The sequence below is a fragment of the Parasteatoda tepidariorum genome, chromosome 3 (assembly GCF_982258835.1).
Source record: "Parasteatoda tepidariorum strain Cologne lab strain chromosome 3, Ptep-v5.0, whole genome shotgun sequence".
NCBI classification, from domain to species: Eukaryota; Metazoa; Arthropoda; class Arachnida; order Araneae; family Theridiidae; genus Parasteatoda; species Parasteatoda tepidariorum.
Window position 1 is genome coordinate 42971339 of NC_141757.1, and position 24536 is coordinate 42995874.

The 24536-nt window shown below is 27.7% G+C and overlaps 1 protein-coding gene across 2 annotated transcripts in view; it reads left to right on the plus strand.

Moving 5' to 3' along the window:
- LOC107444693 (alpha-2Db adrenergic receptor-like) overlaps nt 1-24536 on the plus strand; it is a 192585-nt gene that overhangs the window by 67797 nt on the left and 100252 nt on the right. The window contains exon 1 of one of the 2 annotated variants that reach the window (XM_071178697.2): nt 20205-20534. The exons of the other annotated variant lie outside the window; for it this stretch is intronic. The gene's annotated coding sequence lies outside the window, so the exon portion shown is untranslated. Of the gene's footprint in view, nt 1-20204; nt 20535-24536 lie in introns of those variants that run through there. 2 annotated transcript variants of the gene reach the window in all.

Sequence of the window (24536 nt, forward strand, 5' to 3'; positions counted from 1 at the left end):
TAGAATTACACGCAATTATCTTGTGGCAACAAGAAAATAATCTATTGGAAAATCTATCATTTAATGAATGAATACCAAGAAATAGTTTCAGAAATAATCTACCTAAACCACTCTTGCTTTGTTTTTAATCTCGAATTTCTCTACAGCTGATTATTAGAGTGCATATTTTTTGCAAGTTTAAAATAAAATAAAAAATAATAATAAATCCTGAAATGAAATATGCTTGTAAAATTCTCCAAAGATACCATTTATTTCTAGCTGTAGGATATGTTATTTCTTATTACTCAATCTGAAACAAGAAGTTTCACTAGTCTTATTAATTAGCATTTATCATAAAACATTCTAGAAATTTTGTGTACAATTTAGAGGCAGAATGTTTACTGTGTTTAAACTATCAAGTTTCACAATGTAGTGGGATATGTCAATTTGCATAAAGTAGTAAACATACATAAACTAGTGTTTTTAAGGACAAATATTTTTAAATTAATTTTTGAAAAAAAAATTTTATTACTGGAATCAATATACCAATTTATAATTTTTCCCATATAAGGCAAACAGAAGTTCCTGTCGGATTTATTTAACTGACTGAGATCCATCTAAATTTTTAGGGTTTCTTTGTTTTTATATAAATTTAATGATATGCGAGTATCGTTAGAAATTATTGATAAATAACTTAACTGTCTAATTATTTTAATTACTTCTAAATTTACTTTTATTTTTGTTTAAACTGACTAAAATTTATTTTGATCCTTCTAACTTTTTTAATGCTAATTGCAAACTGATAGACATTTCTTTTTTTTTTCAACATACTTAATAATATACACTATAGATTAAATTATTTTTATGTACATTGGGTAATGTCGGTATACTTTTTGAAGTCACGTGAAATTCATGAATGCCGCAAAATATGTTTCTGCCACTCAAAATGTGCAAAGAGTTTGCATGTTAAAAGTTTTAAAGGAAATTCACGAGAAAAATAAAATATAAACCATCAGAAAATCTAAAGCAAATGTTAAATATGCAACCTTCTAACATATTTGATTTCTCATGAACAATTTGACCAATTTCGTTGAAAGTTTTTTACTTTGACAGATAAAATTACTTTCTTAAAAACAATGTAAATATTTTTATAACTAAAAACTTTTGACTATTACTAAATAAAATAATAAAAAATAATGAATAATTATTAAAATTCTTTTTTTTTATAAAATTAAATTTAGATAAACGCATTTAATAATTTTGAGCGAAAACTTTTTGATTAGTTTACAGATTTTTTTAAGATATGGTGAAATACGCAAAAGTAAAATTAACATTAAGGGGTCCAAATTTTGGACATTCACTTGACCAAACTAAGGGGATTACATTTCTAGAATTGAGTCGACCATCTATATTTTGAAGATCTAAAATCCAAATACATCGAAATAAAAGGTTATATTTGTTCAAAATATATACGTTTTCATTGCTGATTTTAAAACTTAAAATATCTTCCGCACTAGTTAATTAGCATATCTAAAGTCATCTCTTCAGATCATAAAAATTGATTGCTAGTACGTGAAGATCCGATCAATAGATAGGAAGAGGTTCAGGTAATTATTTTTTGTGCCATGTACAATGCACAAAGAAAATCGGTCAAATAATTCCTGAAAATATGAATTTTTTAAGAAAAAACTATTTTAAAAATTCAGTTTTTCAAGAACTGCTTGATCTCATTCTTCTAAATTTTATGATTTGTTTGTATTTTGTATATTACATTATTAAAAATGATGTAAAAAATTGTATGCCTAACAATTTAAACATTTTTGGACTGTTAATAAAATAATAAGCAGTTCCTAATTGTTGTTTCTTTTGCATGGAATTATCTTTGGGTGAATAAATTTTATAATCGTGTGCAAAAGTTTTGCAAATCGCTCAAACAGTTCTCGAGATATGATGAAATACGAAAAAAAAAACAAAATTGGTAATGAGAAGTCCACTTAGAACCGCTTTGAACTTTGAACCAGCTCTTCTGACGAAACAAATGGGACCATATTTCACAGATTGAGGCTACCCCATATATTTCGGGTGTCAGAAATCTGAATTCTGTCAGTGGAAAGGCGTATTGATTCAGAGAAACTATGTTTTTGTGTCATAAAATATCGACTGCACTAATTAATTAGCACATTTGAGGTCTTCCCTTCGAACTGTTATGATTGAGTCTTAAAACATGAAGATCCGATCATTAGTTTAAAAGTTACTCAAGGTTCTCCATTGATATTTTTCCCTCTGTACATAGCATTACTTTAATAGGTAACAACATCGCGGTATTTCCTTATTGGAAACATTTATGAAAAAGCGTAGGAAGTATTCTTATTTTTTTTAAAATAGGAAAGTTCAACAATTATCGATAGAAGCTGTTGATAATTAATTATATATTTAAGACTTGTGGATATCATTTTCCAGGAATTAACCTTCTAAAAATATTATGATGAAGTTTTGAACAAATTCTGGAATTATCTTCAATTTTCTTAATACATTTATGTACTCTACAGTCAAAGTTTCAAAAACAACTTTAAAGACACTTAACGAGGCGATCAATTTTGGTGTTTTATTGTATTCCACATTTTGAAACCTTGTTCATTTAAGCCTAGCTTTTGAGCTTTTTAAATAAAAAGTCTGTAAGAAAATTAGGCTAGAGACTACGGTGACAGACTTAAGGATGTTAGACAATAAGAAAACCCTAGCATCATAATTGACAAAATATATTTCAATTGAGGATTTCAAAAATTTGATTTTGAAATTACTTAAAACTGTATCATGAGTTCTTAAATTTTTCTCTAATGGAATAAATTGTTAACAGATATTTTAAAACCAAATAAGAAGGATTAAAATATTATGACAACTATAAAAATATTATTAAAGCAGTTGTAAAAAATTCCTTTTTTATAAAAACTTACTATTACATGACTGGTATGATGGTTAATGCATTTCATATCTCCTATGCGATGAAATTCTGTCCTTCAAACGCCTAGGCATGCTGAGTATAAATTTATCGAGCTGATCTTAGAGAAGATCACTCCACTCAGAAAGCAATGCTCTCCTAAGTTTCGGTACATATGTGGGAGCTTGTTGGAGAGTTAGAACTCGTTAGTCAAGCATGTCCTACACATGCTCTATCGGATTCAAGCCAGGTGAGAATGCTGACCTTTCTGGGCGGATGATATTCTCAGATAGAAGACATTCATTTTTTTTCGATAGAAACTGGTGTTGTCATCCATAAACACAATTTCTGCACATGTAGTTTTTAATTTTGGTATAAGATTGTTTCTGATAAACGATGAAAATATAATTAAATATTAAGGAAGGTGCAGACGACTCCTTTTTTTACCAAGGAAAGCAATAAGCTAGCAAACATTTTAGACTTAAAATAATCAATTAAACAGTAAAACAGTTAATAATTTTTTAAATAATTAATTATCATGTCACCCTGCAGTTAAAAATATATCAATGACGAGTTTTAAGCCAAAAAGAAAATTCAATTTTTTCAAGTGTCTCACGCGAACAATCTAGTTAAAAGTTTTAAACGAGTTTTAGGTGAGTAAGCTTAAATTTCTCTTTTTACTCATTGTCTGAATTTTAGGGCGCTAGCATAAATGGATCTTCAGTTACAAGAGAGACACACAGACAAACTCTTCATTTCATTATTACAGAATTATTATTGAAGTTCCAAGATACCATTATGCAAATTTAACATTCAGACAGGGGTCACAAAAAAGGGAGCTTTTTTAAGGCGATGACTGAGCAGCTAATCTATAAAAACAGTCAGTACTTTTTTAAAATAAAATTATTTCTACATTACATTTCAGAAAATAAAATAAAAACTATTTCTGAAACATAGATTTGATTTTTGTAATTTGTGTATACATGCAAAATGAAATAGATTACGTTTAATAGTAGAAATTCTGTGTTATATTTTTATATCCTTACTTAGTAAATTGATTAGAGCATTCTCAACTTCGAGCAACAGGTAAAAATATGTATTTTCAATAAATAGCTTATATTTTCCAAAGATAGTAATTTCAGTATAATGTGGTGACTGAACTCACTTCCAAACATTAATAACCATAATATTAGTTGAATTAAGTAGATATAAATAGTTTTGAATTAGCATAGAAATTGCTTTTAACAAAGTAACCAATCACGGTAATATTTTACGACTAAATTTTAAATACGCTAACAATTCGAAATTGGTGGTGTCCCAAACAGTTAAGCCTAATTCTTTCATTCAAGATATCTCAAAGAAGCTTAAGTCCTCAGCTTAATGGTTGAGTGTTTGTGAGTATGATAGGGCTTTATGGGTCGACTGAAAGTGACAAACTGGCTATTCTCTGCTTTTACGATCGATACATCATTGCCAGATTAACTCTAACGCGGGAAATTTTTCTTTTCGATATATCGTTATGAGATACTTGATCACTCAAGATAGAAACAGCGATTTTATGGGAAATGTTTTGATCATATTTATTACTTCACTTAGTTTTGGAAATATTTGAAAAATATTTTATACTGATGATAAGAACCAATAAAAATGATATAGTGAATTTCTAATAAACATAATAAATTTTTACCATTTTATGAATTTTCATCTAATTTTACTAAAAATTGCAAAGTATATTTTAGAAGTGTTATTTATATTTAATACTTTTTATGTTTCACAATCTATAATTTCTCATATTTATTTGAGAATTCTTTCTTTTAAAAAAGAAATTTAATCATTGAAACATTAAAATGATTCCAGTAAACGTCATAATTCATTTATGTACCTACATTTTGTTAATACTGTGATAGATTAACATGGCTTTTTAATTGAACAATAGATTAATTCCAAACTTTTAAGCCATTAATTTTTATGAATTAGGACTTATATTATACTTAAAGGGTATAATTTATACAATTTAATTTTATTTCCTGTAAAAACTGTGGAGTAAAACCTCTCCACATTTGTCGCTGAAAAACTCTAAAAATTTTATGCATGGTTACTGAAGCTAACACTGAATCGAGCCTTCAAATGTATTGTAAAGTCTTATAGGGCATAATATAATCTAAACAACAACGATGCTAACACCGAGCTCACTCCCCTTTACACTATTTATGAATTGTTTTTATCTCAGAAAATGCCAATTTTAAAACATTTTGAAATATTCAGATGGCAAAGATTGATTGCTTATTATCACGTATGAGAAAGTGAAAGTATATCCGACTCACGTTGCTGAAAATCCCCCTGAAGCAGACATTCTCAATTATAAAAAGCATGTTTATTTTAAGTCTTATAACTACGATAATTATGTTTTCATAAATATGTTCATTATTTTAAATAAATTTGTAATTTTTTAATAGATTTATTCGGAATAATATTTAATATGTCTTTCGAATTAAATGAAAAATTAATGCATTTATTAAGCAGCAATCATGTTATGCAGTAACAGTTATTGCAAGTTCAAATAAATCTGGACAAATCTATCAGACAAATCTGGTTCTGTCTTCTGGTTAAATTTCTGAAATTCATGTACTGGGAATTTCGTATTTTATTTTTAAAAAAATGGATTTGGATAGTTTACAATGGAATAAATTAGTATTACTGTCTGGTTCTCATTCTTTGCAGTCAGGTTTGACCGAGAAGATACAGAAGTGTTTATAATTTTTATTAATCAAAAAAGATTCTTTACAATCAAGCCAATGCATGCATTTTACCTTTTTAATGGACATCATAATCTACAAGTCGTACGGAGAAATTCTGCTAAAAACCTAATTCTGCTAAATAGAGCCGAAATATACTGCATTTAAAACATTCATTTGATAATATTTCCGCTCATTTAAAAGCGATTTACTAGTACTTTCATATACTTACAGTATTCTGGTTTCCAAAGTTTTCTAGTTTTTATTACTATACATATAGTAAAAATAATTTGAAAAGTAATATTTAATTGAATAAATGTCTTTTATGCCATGCCCTGAGGCATCATGATAAAATACTAAACTTTACCACATTTACCAAAATTTATGCCATCTTATAAAATCATAATTATTGTTAATTTTATCAAAATCATTACAATAGCGCTTTGAAAGAAATTACTGAGATTTTTGGTGCTCCCATTAAGCCTGAAATTTTACTATATCCTGTTAGTTTTGGTCATACTTTCTTTTCTCAGTGCGAGATTATAATTTTTTGAATAAAATATATAATATTTTTGAATAAAATTTTGAATATAATTTTTTGAACAGATCCTTTATATAATTTGTTAGTCTTTAATAAATTTAAATTTAGTTTGGTCACGTTTAATAAATTAATACTTATTTCATTAAAGCTGATTAATTATTTTTACATTCCCAAAATGATTAAAAAATTTTACATTAGTTACCATTCTAATCATTCTAGTTTTAGTTGAACTTTTATAACATATAGACGAAAGCCTAATGTTGCAAATTTTAACTATCATATCTTATTTATTTAAAATATTTTTCTTCTTTTAAAATGAGAACTTTAAATTCTCATAAGTTTCAAAACTTGCATAAACTTCACAGGTTTCACTTTCGATAAAATAGTTAGAACAATAACGCTTTATATGTAAAAGATTAACTTTTTTTGTTCCTTGGCACAAACCTCAGCTTTGTTCAATATGATTAAGGAATGTCATATCAAGCTCACATAATCCAATTATTTACGCTAAATTACATAAAAGTCTTTTCCATTCTTCTTCGTATCAATTATTATTTCCTTTTTCTCATCATTTATTATTAAATAAACACTTTCTTTATCTTTGGCTTACCAGATAAAAGAGATTAAGTTATTTGCATGCATCAGGAAGATGTACCAAAGTTTAAATCTCTGCTCAGAATAATAATCAGAAATTTCGAATTTTCTTTTTATCTACAGCATTTGTTTGTGATAAGAATGAAGCTTAAAATTTGATTTTAAACGTCATCTATTTTATTATTAACTACACAAATTTCGTTAACGTTACATTTCAAATATATTTTATCGCTTAAATTAAATTTATTTTTATACATTATTCATTATGAGGCTGGTGTGCGTTGTATATTATAAACCCTATGTACGTCATAAAATAATAAAATTTATTAAGAAAATTATTCTATAAAAAATTAAATAGTGCTCATAACTTCTTTTTGAATGTTTTGTTTATAAACTCGGAGATTTGTTTTTATTACAACGTTTTTAAAACTGTAATATGCAAATAAAAAAATAAACCATTTTCATAATGTTTTAACCAGTTTGCCGTGATTGCATCAAGTGGATATTGTAAAGTGAAGTGATCCCGATCCTGATCTAGCTGATCAGAAAAAGTTTCTTAGTAATTCATTTTTACTTTTGAAGAAAATTGCATATAAAATACGTGACAGATTTTTTTAAATTTTAATTTACATTTTCTAGAATACTCTGTTTTATGTTTGTAAATTTTAAGATTTACAACATCAAATCTCTTTTATGTATTTATTTATTTTGTAAGTTTAGCATCTAGTCAAGCACGAGAAAATAAAATGAAAATCACGGAAAAAGATTTTTCGACAGAGATGGATAAACAAATATTATTTAAATTAAAAATTGAGAAAAAAGCTCTTAAAATTGTAATAACTTTTTAATACATTAGAATTTCAAAAATTCTCATGTTAATTACATAAATAAGAATGGCCCTTTCAGTATGTCAAATTTCAATTTTGTCGCTACCTTCCCGTGGCCTGTAGAGCTGCCCGCAAGGTATCTTTTCCATCAATCTTTAAATTATAATTTCTCGAACTAACTATCGAATGTATTTTTTTAACTTCATCGTAATTTCTGTACAGTTTCATTCCATCCTTCATAATTTTAAATTTCTGAGTCGTATAGTTTTTGCGCAGCAAAGCAGAATGCAACGTTAAGTAGAACACCTACTTCCTTATGGCTTTTTAATATAAAGAGAAATTATCGTATTTTAGGATTATAAAACTTTTAAATTACGCTTAGTTTTCAAATATTTTACAAGGGTTCTAAAATATTCTTATTCATAACTAAAGAAATAACTTATTTAGAACAAAGCAATATGATTAAGGATTAAAAATACTATGAAATTATAAATTTATTTCCATTTTACACACATTCTAAAAGATAACACATATTTACAAGTATTCAAATCATACTTTAGAAGAAAAATAACCTATGTTTTGTGAAATTTTTGCGTTATTGTATTAATTTAAATAATATATTGAAGTAATATAATATATTGAAATAATGTATAATTTCTACTTAAATATACACTAACATACTTAATTCACCTTATCTGAGTTCCTAAATGATTTACATAATTAAAAATTATCTTCTTATACGAAGTTCCAAAATTTGTAATTTAAAACATTTACTTATATATTGTATTATATTTTAAAATATTATAATCATATTTTTAAATATTTACTAGAAATAAGAGCATTTAAAATAATGAAATTTTTTCCATTACCAAATTTTGTAATACTGCGTTAAGTTAACTTTAATGGGACTTCGAATTCCTTCTGAGACACATCAGATGCCTTTTGCAAGAGAAGTTCCGAATATTTTATTCGTAATAAAAAATCATAAGGGTTAAATAAAAATGCAAAGTTCCCCTACAGAAAAACTGAATTCTATTACATTATTAAAAAGTTGAAGACGCAAATATTTTATTATTGTTTACTCACCATCTCGCAAAGTCAAATCTAAACAATATTAGTCAGCACAATTTACATAATTCAAAACTAAGTTCCCCGAAATTTTCAAATCAACTTTGACTTATTATATTTATTTTAAGGTTTCGAGGACATAATGCTGGAGTCAAATTACACGTAAAATTCGAAAGTATGAATTTTCGAAAAAAATGCATACATCATAAGCACCCGTACAACGTTTCGTTCCTTTTCCTAAAACCGCATGCCGCATTTTCGAACCTTTTGATATCTTGTTCGATATGTATATATATGAATATACGAACCTTTTCTTCGTCGAATAAGTTATCCCAAAGGAGATATGAAGCAGTTGAAATGTAGGAATATGCGGTCCCATTTTCAAATACTGATGCATTTTTGATGCATTTCCGCAATATCGAAAACGTATCACTTTAAGAAACCTTTTCAGGGGAAGTTCTTCGCTTTTCTCGGTCTTTGAAATGTTATTCGCGATCGTGACGTTTGCCGTTATTCTAAGTGATAATGGCTTTAGTTTTGGAAAGGGGTTTCGTTATATGGGAATGATATCCAAGGTGAAATGCTCGACTTGAATACATTAAACATTGATTTAAATTTAGGAAATGTGCAGCTAACAACAGTTCTGCATTTGCAATAAGTCAAAAATTACTAAATTTAATCAGGCAGAAATTGCTAAAAAGATATAATAACCTTTCTTTCACAATATTGTTTTTAAATTTGGTATATTACAATATAGTTTGTAATAAAATGTATGTGTAATTGTTTGATATAAAAATTAATGAAATTTTGTGCATTAAACTAAATTTAAATAATTGACTTAAAAAATTAATATATTTTAAAATCCAATGATGTATTTAGTTTAGTTTGAAAACTTATTGTTTAGTATTGACCTTTAGTTTTCCTTACAGTTTAGTTTAGTTTGGAAAAGTGTTTGGTTATATGGGCAATTTAAGATATACATCTCTAATGCTAGATCATATACTTTATACATACTTTAATAGATATACGACACGACGTACACCTCTAATGATAGATCATGTATTTTATATATACTTTAATTGATATACTTTAAGCTATGATTTAATTTCAGAAAGTGTATAGTTTATATATTAGCAATTTTGAGCTAGATATAAGTGAACAATTATTGAATTTAATTAAAAGAAAATTGCAATGCACTATTCTACAATTGTTGTATATGTATTTTACTGGCTTACATAAAATGAAGAATTTTTTAAATTAAAAAGAAATTCAATAAACGTTGGATTATTTGAATTTTCAAAGAATAATTCGATAATTTGAGCATTGCAAAGTTCAGGTATTTTTTGGTGTTCTTAAAACTGGAATATTTTTAAATCTTACAGACGGATAAAAAATTGTACGTTTCAGCGAGCAATTTAAATTTTTTTTCCCGAAGATATACCATAATACTAATACCATACTAAGAAGATACTAAGAAGGTACTAATACCATATCAAAGCAGAAAAACATTTAATTATGTCTTTCAAAATTATGATAATTAATCATCAAGATCTATGCATTATTACAAAACTTGTTAGAGAAATATTTTATATTTTATACAATGTAAACCAACAGATAATTTGTAATGACAAATGCATTTGACCTTTATTGGTTTTACAACATTGACAAACTGATTATGTAATTAAAATTCCAAAAAAAAAGACAGAGAAACATTTTTTATCAGCATTCGTATTTTTGTAAACGTTATTCGTTGTACAACGTTTCTAATATCATTTATTAGTTATTTATCCTTTTCTAATGTAAAGGATAAACTTTATCCTTTTGTTTATCCTTTTCTAATGTAATTTATTCTTTCTATTTTATCCATTTCTAATGTAAAGGATAAATACATGTTATAATATTTGCATGATATTTTCTGAAATGTTGTAAAGATAATGTGAAAGATAAAATAACCCAGCTTCGTACATAAAATTCGAAAATATGACAATTATTTCAAACTACACCATTTAAAAATTCTAACACATATATCAGGGGCACTTGATAAAAAATAGAAAATTGTAGCTAGTATTAATCAATCGGAAGCCTGAACAAAAGGAAAACATTCCTAGTTACATACTATAAAATACTCAGACTACCACATCGAGCTTCGCTAGATTCCGCTAAGTTAGAATCAGAGATTTTACATTCATTGGCAAAGTCACTCTGCAGAAAACATATTCACTTGGCAAATAAAGCAACGACAACCGGCCTGTGCAGGGGGCAGGGAACTTTCCTTGCATCAGAAAGATCCTGGGTTCGAATCCCGGGCAAGGCATGGATGTTTCTTTCTCTCTCTCTGTGTTCTATGTCCTTTCTCCTTTGTGTGCTAATGTGACCCGGGTTGTGGTTGTGTGAATGGCGTGGCAGAAGTCGAATTCCTGGCCATATATGGAGCCACTGAAAAACAAGAATAATCGCACCCCCACTGCCTAAACAGGCATACGGCATAAAAAAGGAATAAAAAAATAAAGCAACTTAGACTTTTGAAACTGGGTTATTTACTTGAACTGAGAATTGTAACGAACGGCTGTGTAGTTATGCAGATCGGAAGTTTTTTTTCTTACTTATGTTAGGCTCAGATACCAAGAGAATATGTTTATAAACTTTAAGTATTGTATTATATTTAAGAAAAGACTAAAGCTAAAACTTTTGAAACTTTTGAAGTTTTTATAGCATGAAAAATGTAATATTTCCTACATAGTTTGTATCTTTGTTTTTACGTATTAATACTATATTATTTAACAATTAAATTATGATGTTGTAGTTGAAAAAAAATATTCCTCAAGAACCACTAATTTATAGAGTGAATAGTTTTTGCGTTCTAAATTTCCGAACTTCTAAAATCTACTTAGTACAAACCATCTTAATTTGTCCTTTTAGCATATGTAAAAATTTATAATAATGTTTCAGTTGTCTATCCATTTTCGCACTAATAAACATAAAATTTTTCAAATTTTTAGCTTTGATATTTTAAGGTATATAATATTAACCAACATGTTTTAAATTTATATTTTTAAAGTATTAATTCAATTTTTAATAATTTATTTAATAATTAAATAAATATTCCGTAATTAAAAAATGAAAAAAATTCTTAAAAATCCAAAGATATATTTTTAAGATTACTTAAATTTTATATTCAAAGTTATCGAATTTCTTAAATGCCTAAGAATTAAGGAATCGTAAATTTTTTTAGCATATGTCTTGGAGTAAATAAATCCATTGTCCATCCATAAAGGATATAATATTTTTTTGCTTTAGTAATGTGCCCAACATACTAAAAATAATATTTTACCATAATAGAGATAAAAGTTCTATGACAGAGAATAGAGAAGAAATAGAGATGGAGTCTAATTCTATGATACTAAGATACAATTTTCATGGTTTATGTGGTTCAACAAAAATGCTAATTAAATCAATATTTTTATAAAGTTCGACTGAACAAAGATGTACCTTCTCTGAATTCACATTTTTAACCCTTAAACATCTGCAGCCGAATAGATAAAGTGTCTAATGCTTATAAAGAAGGCTGATCAAAATTTTGCCATCCTTATAGAAAAGGTATAACGATTAAATTATCTTAGCATGCCATAGATTGGTCCCTCAATCTGTAAAGATTGCATGTTCTTTAAAATGTTGCAAAAAATTTATACCTTACAATTCAAAATATATTTGACCATTGTTAAATAACGGAATGAACGATAATAAATATTTAATAAAAGTTATTTTTTGCATGGAATTATATTTGGATAAATGAAGATTATAATTGGTTGCAAAAATTTTTTAATCCACTTGAAATGTTCTGGGTTTGTAGCGAAATGTGCAAAATGGTAAATTTACAATTTAAAGGTCTAAGCAATGGAGAGCTCTCTATACCAAACTATGGGGACCATATTTCTTAGATTGCGGTTACCACCTATATTTTGGAGGTCAGAAATCTGAATCCATGGAAAGTAAGGTATATTTATTCAAAGAAAGTACGTTTTTGTGTCTGATTTCGTAACTTTAAATATAGTCTGTACTTATTAATTAGCATATTTGAGGTCACTCTCTCGAGCCATTAAGATTGCATCCTAGAACGTGAAAATTCAATTATTAGATCGAAAGTTAGTCAGAAATGGCCGTTTTTTGCTCACTGTACATTGCAAAAGCCTAAATTGCTGAATTACACTAAGACTTATGTAACTGTAAGAAAATAAAATAAATATTAATACCAAAATAAAGATAATCAAAATATTTCCAATTTAAATACAAATCAAATGTTTCTTAACTTACATAATGATGTACTGATCAACATCATTATTTTGAAAATGTTTACATAAATTTTCAAAACGTCTATAATACCCAAATGATTCCTTTTATTCTCCTAATTGTTACTAAGATTCGGTCAATTATTTCTAATACCCAATAATAGGAAGACGGAGAAATAAAAAAAAATTAAAATACTGTGTTCTCAGAGTTTAAATTCTAACATATCTGTTGTACAAAAAAGAAGTATAAGAGATTTGCCATTAATCATTTAGGATTTTTCAACTCGGTTTGTTTGAAAAAATAAACTATTTGTTTTCACTTAGAAAAAATTTAAATTTTCTACTTTTATTAAAAATCATAAGACAACGTTACATAAAATCCCATTCAATCAAATACCTTAATAAAATATAACGTCCATAAGATAAACAATAATTTAAATAAATTTGAAAAAAAAAATTATAAATTTTCTCTTTCTAATACAAGAACACTGTTAGAATTTTTAATCTAAAATTACAGCGAAATACCCGGAAACAGCCTGTCCATCCAATTTGCCTTAAAGTTTAGAGTAAAGATATTTTTAGATGTAGCGGTTTGAAACCGTTTATAACTGGTATGCTCAAAAAACTATAAATATAAAATTATATGTCTTTTTTTCAACCATTTACAACTGGCATGGTTTCAAAATCGTAAAAAAAAAACTAACTGGACATTGGAGCTAGATTTTTCGTTAGGTAATGGGCCTTAGAGTTATGTGTAGTTAAGTTGTGTTTTATTAAGTAAACCATGGAATTTGGTTTATTTAGTTTATCTGGTTGTTTCAACTTTCGTAATAAATGGGAAGTACTAAACAGTTTTGTGTTATGCAGCTTTGTTTTGCTGCCTTATATGCGTGAATGAGAGTATAGTATTCTCATAGTCCAGGGTCTCAAATTCGGAAATGAAGAACTTTCTTCGTGTGTTCTTCTTCACTGGAAACTCTTCATGTGTTAAAGAAAATGGAGAAAATATTGTTGCGTCCACACTGAGACTCGAACGCTCGTTCTACCGTTCATGAGATTGGCAGATTTGCCTCCTCAACTATAATATATACCCAGCTGCAAGAAACTAAGAGGCTTACTTATATGGTTGGGGTGATAAAATTCTGGTTGTTTTACCGTGTTTGGTGAAAGCAGTTAACAAATTATTTTTCTCACACTTAACACTTTTAATACTATCTTAGTTAAGGTTAGTCGACTATTTTGTTTGACTATGGAGAAGCAGCAATTAATTAAAGTATTATTTAACCATTTTTTGAGAAATTTCTTACAGTGTTTATAAGTATGTAACGTGGAGGTTTAAGTAATTTCAGAAAGCTTAGCCAGATTTCCAGCAGTTTTATGTCAGTTAATAAAACATTTTACGAACTACGTTTGTTTGATTTTTAGTTTCTACACTTTATTGTGTCACTTTTTAAGTCGTCCTCAATCTTTCAACTGTAATTTCAATTTACAGCCGAATTCTGCTACTTGACAAATTCATTTCAGCTCTTGACGAATTGTAATAGTATAAATAACATTCGTTAGGTTCCCATTTGCCTCATTTTGTGCCTTGTGGATTCATTTGCCTTGTGGATTCATTTTTGTTTGCATGTAATAAAGACTTGCAACACTCTGTTACATTTTCATATAATGGTGAATCACATTAACACTTGATAAACTAGAAATTCAAAAATTAATTATGGTGCAAAAATAAATTCTTAATTTGCTTTATAATTATCCCTTAAGGCTATTTCTATTCGTTGTGTTTAATAATCGATGGTAGTGTACTATAAATGAACATGTTAATTACATATTTCAATTTTCACTTTTCATTTGCCTTTTTAATGAACCATTTTAGTAAACGAATATTTTAAATGAACGAATTTTTGCATGGGGCTAGTATAAACACAAGACTGGATTTTCTCTACGTACATTTTTATTATATTATTTTATTTTTATCTCATATTTTCGTTTAAAATAATTTGAATATTTTCTTTTAACGTTCTTTTAGTTTCACAACTATAAAAATTATGTCAACGACTATTTTGCATCAGAAACTTTATTGACTAAATAGGTATTTATATTTATTACTTATCTACGATTTACCTGATCTGTATCTCTGATTAATATCTGTGATTTACTTATAGGGTTCTTGTGTCCAAAGAATTTTTATTCTTATAATTTTATTTCTATAGTTCGAGTTTCTAAGCTTAAATTTATGCAAGTTACTGAAATTTGGTGCTACAACTCCTTTATAAGTCAGCTTGATGTTTTATTTATTTTTCTGCAAGGATATATTTTGTTAAACAACGTGATGCTTTTATTACGATGGTTAGATTAACATTTTTTAACTATCGGGTAGTTAGCAATATTTAAGCAGACAGCATTTTTATTTTACCTGTTTTTTAAAAACATATCAAATGAATGTGTAGTACTCATAAAAACAGTTTTTAAAAACTTTCGGAACAACAGATTAAATAATTTGAAGCATACAGCTGTTTAGTCGTCATTGACTTGCTTATAAGAGCCAATAAAAATAATTTTTTCATATAGGAACTGATGGCTGCCTAATTTTGAAGAACGAACTGCAATTTTTAAAACCAAAACAATTATATTTTTTCAACTCCTTTTTATTTAAGCCTCTTACACAATATTAAATATATTTTTATTAATTGTGTTTGATTTAAATGCAGAATCATGATATTCCTATCTCCAAAATAAATTTATTTTTTGGAGTTTTCCTGCAAATTTAGAGATAAGGCTTTAATTAATGTATACACATAACCTTACATTTAATGATATAGATGCAACAAAGAGAGCAGAACGAAATTCAAAAAAAAAAAAAAGGTTTCTAAACGTATTTATTTTTATTACAGTTTATATAATATTCTCCGTTTTGCATATTTTAGCGTTGGAGATTGTTCCTTTATTGATTTATTGTTTCCTTTAATGCTTTTACTTTTGTTTTCATTTCTTTACCAAGTTAGAAACACAATTATTGTTTTCTATTTTCAACAAGCAATCGTAATTAATTTCTCTATTCTTTCTATAACAAGTATTTAGTATTTTTTATAGTTAATAGTTTAATTGTTTTGTCTTCCTAAAACTATTTTCGAAACAATGCAAAATCGACAACAATGCAAAGTTTTGAAATTACGACTTCTACATCATGTGATTAATAAGTAAATGAAAATACTGTTTTCGAGCATTAAATCCCAATGCCCTGCCTACTTCTTTATTTTTATAACAATAAGTGAATGAATGAATAATAAAGAAGCGGTATTGTAACGAACTTAAATTACTCAAATAAAATTGCATTTGCTTTCCATTTAGAGTATATTTTTCTGTATATATTTCCGTGAACTATTACAAATAAACTTATCAATCACTCAAGAAACTTTTTCACTCTTAACAAACATTTATATATATATATATATATACATATATATATATATATATATATATATATATATATATATATATATATATATATATATATATATATATATATATATATATATATATATATATATATATATATATATATATATATATATATATATATATATATATATATATATATATATATATATATATATATATATATATATATATATATATATATATATATATATATATATATATAAGAAGAGAGTCAAATGATAACACATAGCCAAGCACAGAAGACTTGCACTTAGTAACGCACAAAACAGCTAATCAAAATTGAGAATGCATGCGTGTGAAAGGGAAATAATTTTTAATAATGCTGCCTGCCGAAATGTTACAACTGAACTTACCAGCTATAACTTGTTGCGATTTTTATTTTGTTTTGAGTATGTCTAATGACAACGTGACGCATATCTATTGGTATCCGAGCATTTTTATTGGCCGGAAAACAACATGGAAGGATCCAGTTTTTCCTAATTCATTTACATATTGTTTTAGTTGTCATCAGCATAAAATTAATAAAAGTTATAAAGATATTGTTTTTTATAAGTATTTGCGTATCTCTAATTCAAAGTTATTTTCCCTCCCGGCTATTATAACACTTTGAATTCTAGAGCTTAAGACTAAGAGAAATATTTTTATTTTATTTTATTTTTATTATAATGTAATTATGCGCTACATTTAAAGATAAATTTGTTTAGAAAGGTGATCTAATATTATTAACCATTTTACAATAATTATTTTTGTGCAAGTAAAATTAATATACTGTTATAAATTACAGTTAAAGAGATCTGTTAAATGATTTAAAACTTAACGATCTGCTTCATGCACGATGAGATGAAAGCAAAAATTGTATTTAATATATCCACCCTATTGGTAAGCCAAAATATTAACTTACGGTTGTGAACTCATGAAAATTGTTTGAACAATATAATGTTATAACAATATAAATGTTATTTTAAAAAATGATTACTTAGAAAATTTACTTATGTTCATCAATCGATCTAAATATTTCTCATACTAATAGATAATAATATTTGGACGTGGAAAGTGGAGGCAGAAGCGTAAGAAAACAGAATTCATTTCATAACATATTGTTACGTGAATAATTTTAACTCAAGTAGAAAAACTGTTTTCTGGCAAGAAACGACAATTATTGTTAAGCAATCACCGGGGTTGGTGAGTGGCAGCGAACAGGGGGCTTAGCCCCCTTCTATATATATATCAATACACAAACATATCTATAACAAAGTTTTGACGATCCTCATAGATAAACTATTTAAAAAAAAGAATAATAGTAAATCTCAAACTTACGAAAAAATGTTATGCTTTTTCAGAAAAAAGTATGCTTTTATTACTGGTTTTGTAACCCAATTAAAAGTTATCTCGTATTTATTAAAACACCTTAGGCAGGTAAGAACCTAAAATCCTGAATATTGCAAATTCTATTTTGTAAAGGACTACTTATTATATTCAAGTCAATTCCTGATAATTAGTTATTTTCCTAACGGTACATATATGAAAAATATTGTGTTAAATTTCTTTAACGAAAATTAAATTCCAACTAATGTTTAAAGCAGTTTACTCGAATAACATAAAGCGAAAGAAAAAAAAAACTGTTTATAAGAAACAATTATAAAAAGTTTCGAAACTAAGCAAATTTCAGATTCATTATTATTCCTTCCACATTTAGAGTTAAATGTATGTTTATAATATGTATGTCGGTGGTTTTATGTTTTATTTAAGATTTAAAGAATCGAGTTCGTCTTTTGACCAGGGCCCAAATACTGTAGCTAGATATTTTACGACTGGTATTTCTGGTCGTACCATATGACAGGTCAAATTAATGGTGCCTGAATATGGTCATTAACGACAACAAAAGTAAAGTATTCACTTTATCAACCGAGAAGACCACAGGTTAGTAGATTGGTTTTATAGCAACATCAGTCTTTTTAGATAATTTCATTTCATTGAGGTCTTATAATCTATTAGTAATACTCTATAAAGTTCACTAAATAGCTAAACATTTGGATTTTGAAAACTAATGATGTATTAAAAATTACTGCAGTTTTTACCATTTAAATTCTTTTTTCTTTTGTTTAAAGTAACCACAAGAATGATTTTAAATAGATAAATTAGGGTCTATTTTTTTGTTTGAAAAATTCAATATATATTCATGTTATCCTTGAAAAAAATAAAATCATGAAAGTTTTGAAATTTTTTAAACATTAAGAAAAACCTTATAATATCGATTCCAAATCGAGAAAAAATGCAATAGCTACGTAAAATATATAAAATCGTTAATTTATTAATAACGTACTATACTAGAAATAACGAAAATACAAGATACGCTTATTCCTAATTTATAATGCTAGGCATTGAGATAATTAGGATTAGCATGGATTAGGATTACATAGAAAATTAGGAAAAAAATACTAATGAGAATTTGCATAGCATTACGATTTCTAGTAACTCTAACGTTTACTCTAATTGACCATCAGAGCGCAGCCATAGTTATTAAGGGTTAGAAACTGAGTTTAACATACAAGAAATGTTATGGAAAAAGACCTTGTGAGATACAAAAAAGTTTTTCTGGGCTATTGATGAAAGTGTTTATCCTTGATACAAAAACCTGGTACAAACTTAAATGAGATTATAAAAGATTTTTTTTTCGTAAAAGAAAACCGATTCAAAAATGTACACAGTATTGTAATAGTTTTTTTTATAGGATTAAAAAATTTATTGCATAATTTATTGATGTTTAAATAAGTTTCAAAAAGCAAAATTATAGTGTTACTTACTGAAGAAATTTGAATAATTGTTTGTGAATTTTTTTAGTTTTTATTAGAACAAAAGTGAAAATTGAATGCACTTATTTTATGCTTGTATATCTGCAATTTATTTTACATAGAAATATATACTGCAGCTAAGATTTGGTACAAGGCAGAAAACGTTTTTATGTTATTACAAAAGCTTAATAGAATTAGAAAAAAAAAGGAATAAAATGAGAGCATTTTGGTTGTTTCTCTTAGGTATGTTTTCCAGTGGTTAATTAAAGCAAAATATTCCACTCTATTTCAAATAAACTTTCCAGAAACAAGCACTATCAGAGACGTACTGGCTCAGGGGATATAACACTCGCCTCCCAATGTGCTGAACCGGAGTTCGATCCCGACATTGGCTGGTCGATACGAATTCCGCATCCGGCTTGCACCGACCACAGTGCTGACGCGAAATATCCTCAGTGGTAGACGGATCATGGATTAGAGTCCCCTTTCCGTTAGGCTAACCGTGGGAGGTTCTCGTGGCCTTCCTCTCCATGTAATGCAAATGCTGGTTAGCTAAAAGTCCTCCATGAAGGCAAATTTCTCCCAATACTTAATCCGTGAGCTCCCTTGTCTTCTGGATTGGGTTCTAAATTACAAGGCTAATCATTAGAAGTCGTAAACCTAAAAATTGGGTCGGCTGTTCAACGACGGTAATAAAATAAAAATACACACGCAAGCATAGCATGCACTATAAAAAGTAAAACAATTGTCAGTGGAAGTTTCAAACCTTTGGTAATAATTTAGTTTCAAAATTTTTTTTACATTATAATTGTATACACAGAATTTTACTTTTTGTAAATGACTTAAAATATCTTTTTTAAAATAACAAAATAATCCGATTTAAATAAAAATGAAAATCTGATTTATATAAAGTAAATCTTTGTTTAAAAAAATCACGAACACAGCTTTTTTATTTCTTTTCTTGTAAAAAATGCTTTTTGTTCCAAAATATCAAGCATGCTATGTTATTAAGTAAATATTACCTTATTATAACCGCAATATTTGTTCACATGATATTTTAATTGGCCTTTTTCGCTTGTGTGGAATTAAGATTAAGTGAAGTTATGACCATGTGATATATTATCTTCCTCATTCATGATTCCACGTCTGCTCGAGATTCTCTCATTTAAAGATTTTGTCAACATCAGAAAATAACTTTAAAAGTATGTTTCGTTAATTTTTAGGCAGTTAAAAACCACTCAAAATTCGACATCTGCTCGAGATCATATTCCTAAAAAGATTTTGTCAACGTCACGCGATGAAAACTTTATAAGTATGTTTCTTTATTTTTTTATCAATTAAAAACCTTTCAAGATTCTACACCTGCTTGTCTTTCGGACCTCTAATTGTTAACATCAGATCATTTTTTTATGCAATTTAAATATTTTATGATGTTTGTGTATGGACAAATCTCTCGCAATGGGTTAATTTGTGGTTATGAGCATTATAAGGGCTTATCCTAACTTCCAGTTGCAACAAAATAAGTACGGAAGAGAGAGTTCACTGAGAAAAAAAAGTATATTGACATTTACCAGAATATGGTAAGATTTATCGTGTTTCTGGATACCAAAAGCTCAGTAACTTTTACCGTAATGATTTTGAGGAAATTAACAGTAAAATAAAGTTTCATAATATGTGATAAAATTTGGCAAATATAATAAAATATAGCAATTTTATCATAATAATTTCGACCATGGCATAATAGCTATTTTTTCAGTAAAATTTACTTTTCAGATTTTGTTTTACTAAATGTATGGTAATCAGAACTACAATTTTGAAAATCAGAATTTCCAGTAAACCGTTACCATATGAATGAAAATTACCAAATAAATGGTTTAAATACCGTTTATTTTGCTTTTATTTTTTTAACAGAACTGTCCTTGCCACACAATACGGTAATTTTACCAGAATTTTTTTCTTCCTGAACGATTGTAGATAACAAACTCTTACATCTCAGCAACTTGCAATTTCCTTTACAAAATAGCTCTAAGATATTTAAATTCCATTGCCCCAAAATATTTTTAATTTTTCAGAAAAAAAAGCATGAATTAACACAATTGAAAAAATTGCTATCGTTTGCAAAAAATTGCAATTATATAAAATAAATTGAAATTGCAATTTCTATTACGATATTTCTATCAAGAAATATTATAATCAAAAGAGAATTTATTATTCGTAGAAAATTTAATGCATCCATTTCTGTCTAAATTTCTGTTTTATGGTGCTGAGCATATGGCGGAAGATTCTTTTGATTCTGGGAGCAGATAAGAGAAAGTTGGTGCAGTCAATAACACTAAAGGATTTCTTTATCGGCTAAATTTATCACCAAGTCTGCAGAAAAGAAGCTTTACTTTAATTCGGCATTGGATTTTGGGACGAACAAGGAGCATTGAAAGAGTTTAGAGGTAAATAAAAATCACTGATCAGAAACAGATCTTCGTTTATTTTGCTGGTCATTAACTTGAAGGGGATTACGATTACAAAAATCGTATTTTTTTTAAGATAGGTGTATCAGATTTTAACTAACTGAACCACGACAAGTACTTTTTTTTCCTTTTAAATATTTTTATTATTCAGTTTGGTTATATCAGTACATTTTGTTTTTTAAAATTAAAAGAAAAATTTGCGAGAAAACCTATCACATACATTCCTTTTGTACTAGAAGAAATAAAACTAAAATCTCTTTTTTTATGATTCAGAACCTGTTTTAGCTACATTTAGTTAATTTTAACCAATATTTCGTCTCAAATTCAAATTATTTTGACAAAGCAGCGTTAATACATGTGTATCATCTTTGTAGGAGTTATCCAACAATTTTATCAGTTATCCAACAATTTTTATCTGATATTTAGAACATTTCCACCATATGACGGGATAATGCAGGGTTTAGGATGCAGGGTTGAGCAGATTTCCGGGGTTTAAATCCAGGTGATGACTTAGAACTTATTCACTGATACTCCTTTTCAATTGAGTTAAGCGATGCATTGAATTAAGCCTAATGCTTCCGACAAAATTTGCATTTTGTAATAAGTGAAGACAATTTCTTAAACCAGCGAAGTAATTCTTCAAAGCATTTACAAAGAAACAAAAAGATTATTTCGTAAATTTTGAGTATAATTTTTTACAGTGTGGGAGAACTTTTGAGTATAATATTTCACAGTGTAAATCATCAGACTAAATATATTAATATGATAATTTTTTCTTTTCCTCAATTTTAACTATAAATCTCACGTACCAAATTTTATTTAGTTCAGTTATAAAAGGAAAATACAATATATAACCCATTGCACTTGACATGAAAAGAGTCTGCAAAGTCAAGAAAGCTTCCTAGCAACCAACGCTGAAAAAAAATAGTCTCCTTTTTAAAAAAATGACTATTGATAATGTTAATTAATAATACATCTTCACTGCAAAAATAATCTGACCATTCTATTTTTGCTGTTGTTGCTTATCTTTTTCTGGCCTGACGAAGTCAGACCAGATCTATGAACCCGTTGATCTGAATGAAGTCGAAGACCAAAAGAGGAGTAGAGTAGATGTCTTCCCAGAGAAAGCAAGACAGCCCAGCATATGATCGGCGGAAGCCTGATGTAGATGGCATTTAGGGCAAAGGGGGTAGGTTTTAACTCCTTCGGAAAATGGTAAACCCTTTAGATGGCTGGTAGCTAGGCTGGAGAGGGTGGTGCAGAATCTCCTTTCAAAGAGAAGAGTCAAAGAAACTCCCTTATTTCCCTTGTACCAATGGTGGGTGCACAAAATCAGCCAGTCCCTAAGAAGCTGTGATTTCTTCATGGAATAAAGTTCAAGATAATTCTATATTTATCTTATGTGAATCTAAATTCATTATACATGTTCATAAATACATGGTGGGATAAAATATACCGGAAAGAGAGAGGTTGTTGTGCTTGAGGCAAGTGTACCTGATTTAATTTCAATATTTTGTTTTCTGATTTTTCCTATAAGGTGTAAAGTAAAAATAGAATTAAAGCTTAAATGCACTGTAGTGTAAATTTAAGTAATTCTATTGTAACTTTTAAGGACTCTTTTAAAGAGTAGAATTCTGCATTTTTTTTCTTTGAATTTTTGAAGACATTGGAAGTTAATTTATAAAGTATAAAAAATGTTCATGATTTACAGGTTGAAAAGATCTGTAAAAATATTAAAGTATCTTATAGAAAGAACAAAATAATTATTTTAGGAAAAAAACATTAAAAAAATTTAGAAGTTTAATTAAAAGTTTAATAAAATGTTCTTTGATTTTCTTCACAGTTAACGTCATTGATTTTAATACGTAGTCCATGGAATTTTGTTAGATAGCAAGATAATTTTTTTTAAATTTATTTTTTGTTGTAAAACTTTCATTCTAAGACTCCAGTAACTGATAAAACGTCTATTGGGAGGAAAAATGCAAAAAATGCCATTTCATAATTCGCAAAATATAGATAAGAATGGAAAACTCTGCTACTAACAAGAAAGGGATGAACAAACTTCTAGTTATTTAGGACTCAAAACTCATAGAATGCGTGTTGTCATAAAACGCCCCTCCCCGCGTCCTCCGGGGTCAAGCAATAGAGAAAGGAGAACAAGCTTGAACAGGATAATAAAGAAAAGTTATATAAAAAGCAGGTTTGAAGAAATTCCAAGGTGCCAGAAGCAGAATTTAAATTAGAATGAATTTAAAATATTGGTAAAAAAGGGTTTTTTCCCTTCAAAATATGGAATGATTTCCAGAAATCTAAGCCATTTTATATAAAAAACAATGTTGAATGAGTTCAGCATCGAAACATACAAGCCTATTCTAAGCTAGGGTTAATCTGTCAGTCTCAGGACTGACAGATTAGCCCTCTGGGCTCATTAGCCGTTCATTAACGGGGGATTGAATCTCAACGTTGACATCACAATATTTTGCATTTTTTTCAAAGCATAGGGAGTTTCCAGTATCTTGCACTCCCTGATTTGTGTCCTGAACTCTCCAATGCCCATTTTCTGACGAAAATATCTCCAGTTAAATTTCTTTTTCACAGTTTAGAAACCATACTAGTTGTAAATGGTTAAGAAACCGTTTAATTTTCTTTTCATGGTTTCTTAACCACACTAATTGTAAACGGTTTCAAAACCATAAAGGTAAAAATTGTCTATTTCCGTAAACTTAAAGGTTAGCTGCACAGACTGCTGCCTGTTATTTTACCATAATTTTAGAATGAAATTCTAACAGTGTTGTGTGGAAGATTAGCGCTCAAAACATGAGTAATCCAGAGTGATAATATAATGCACA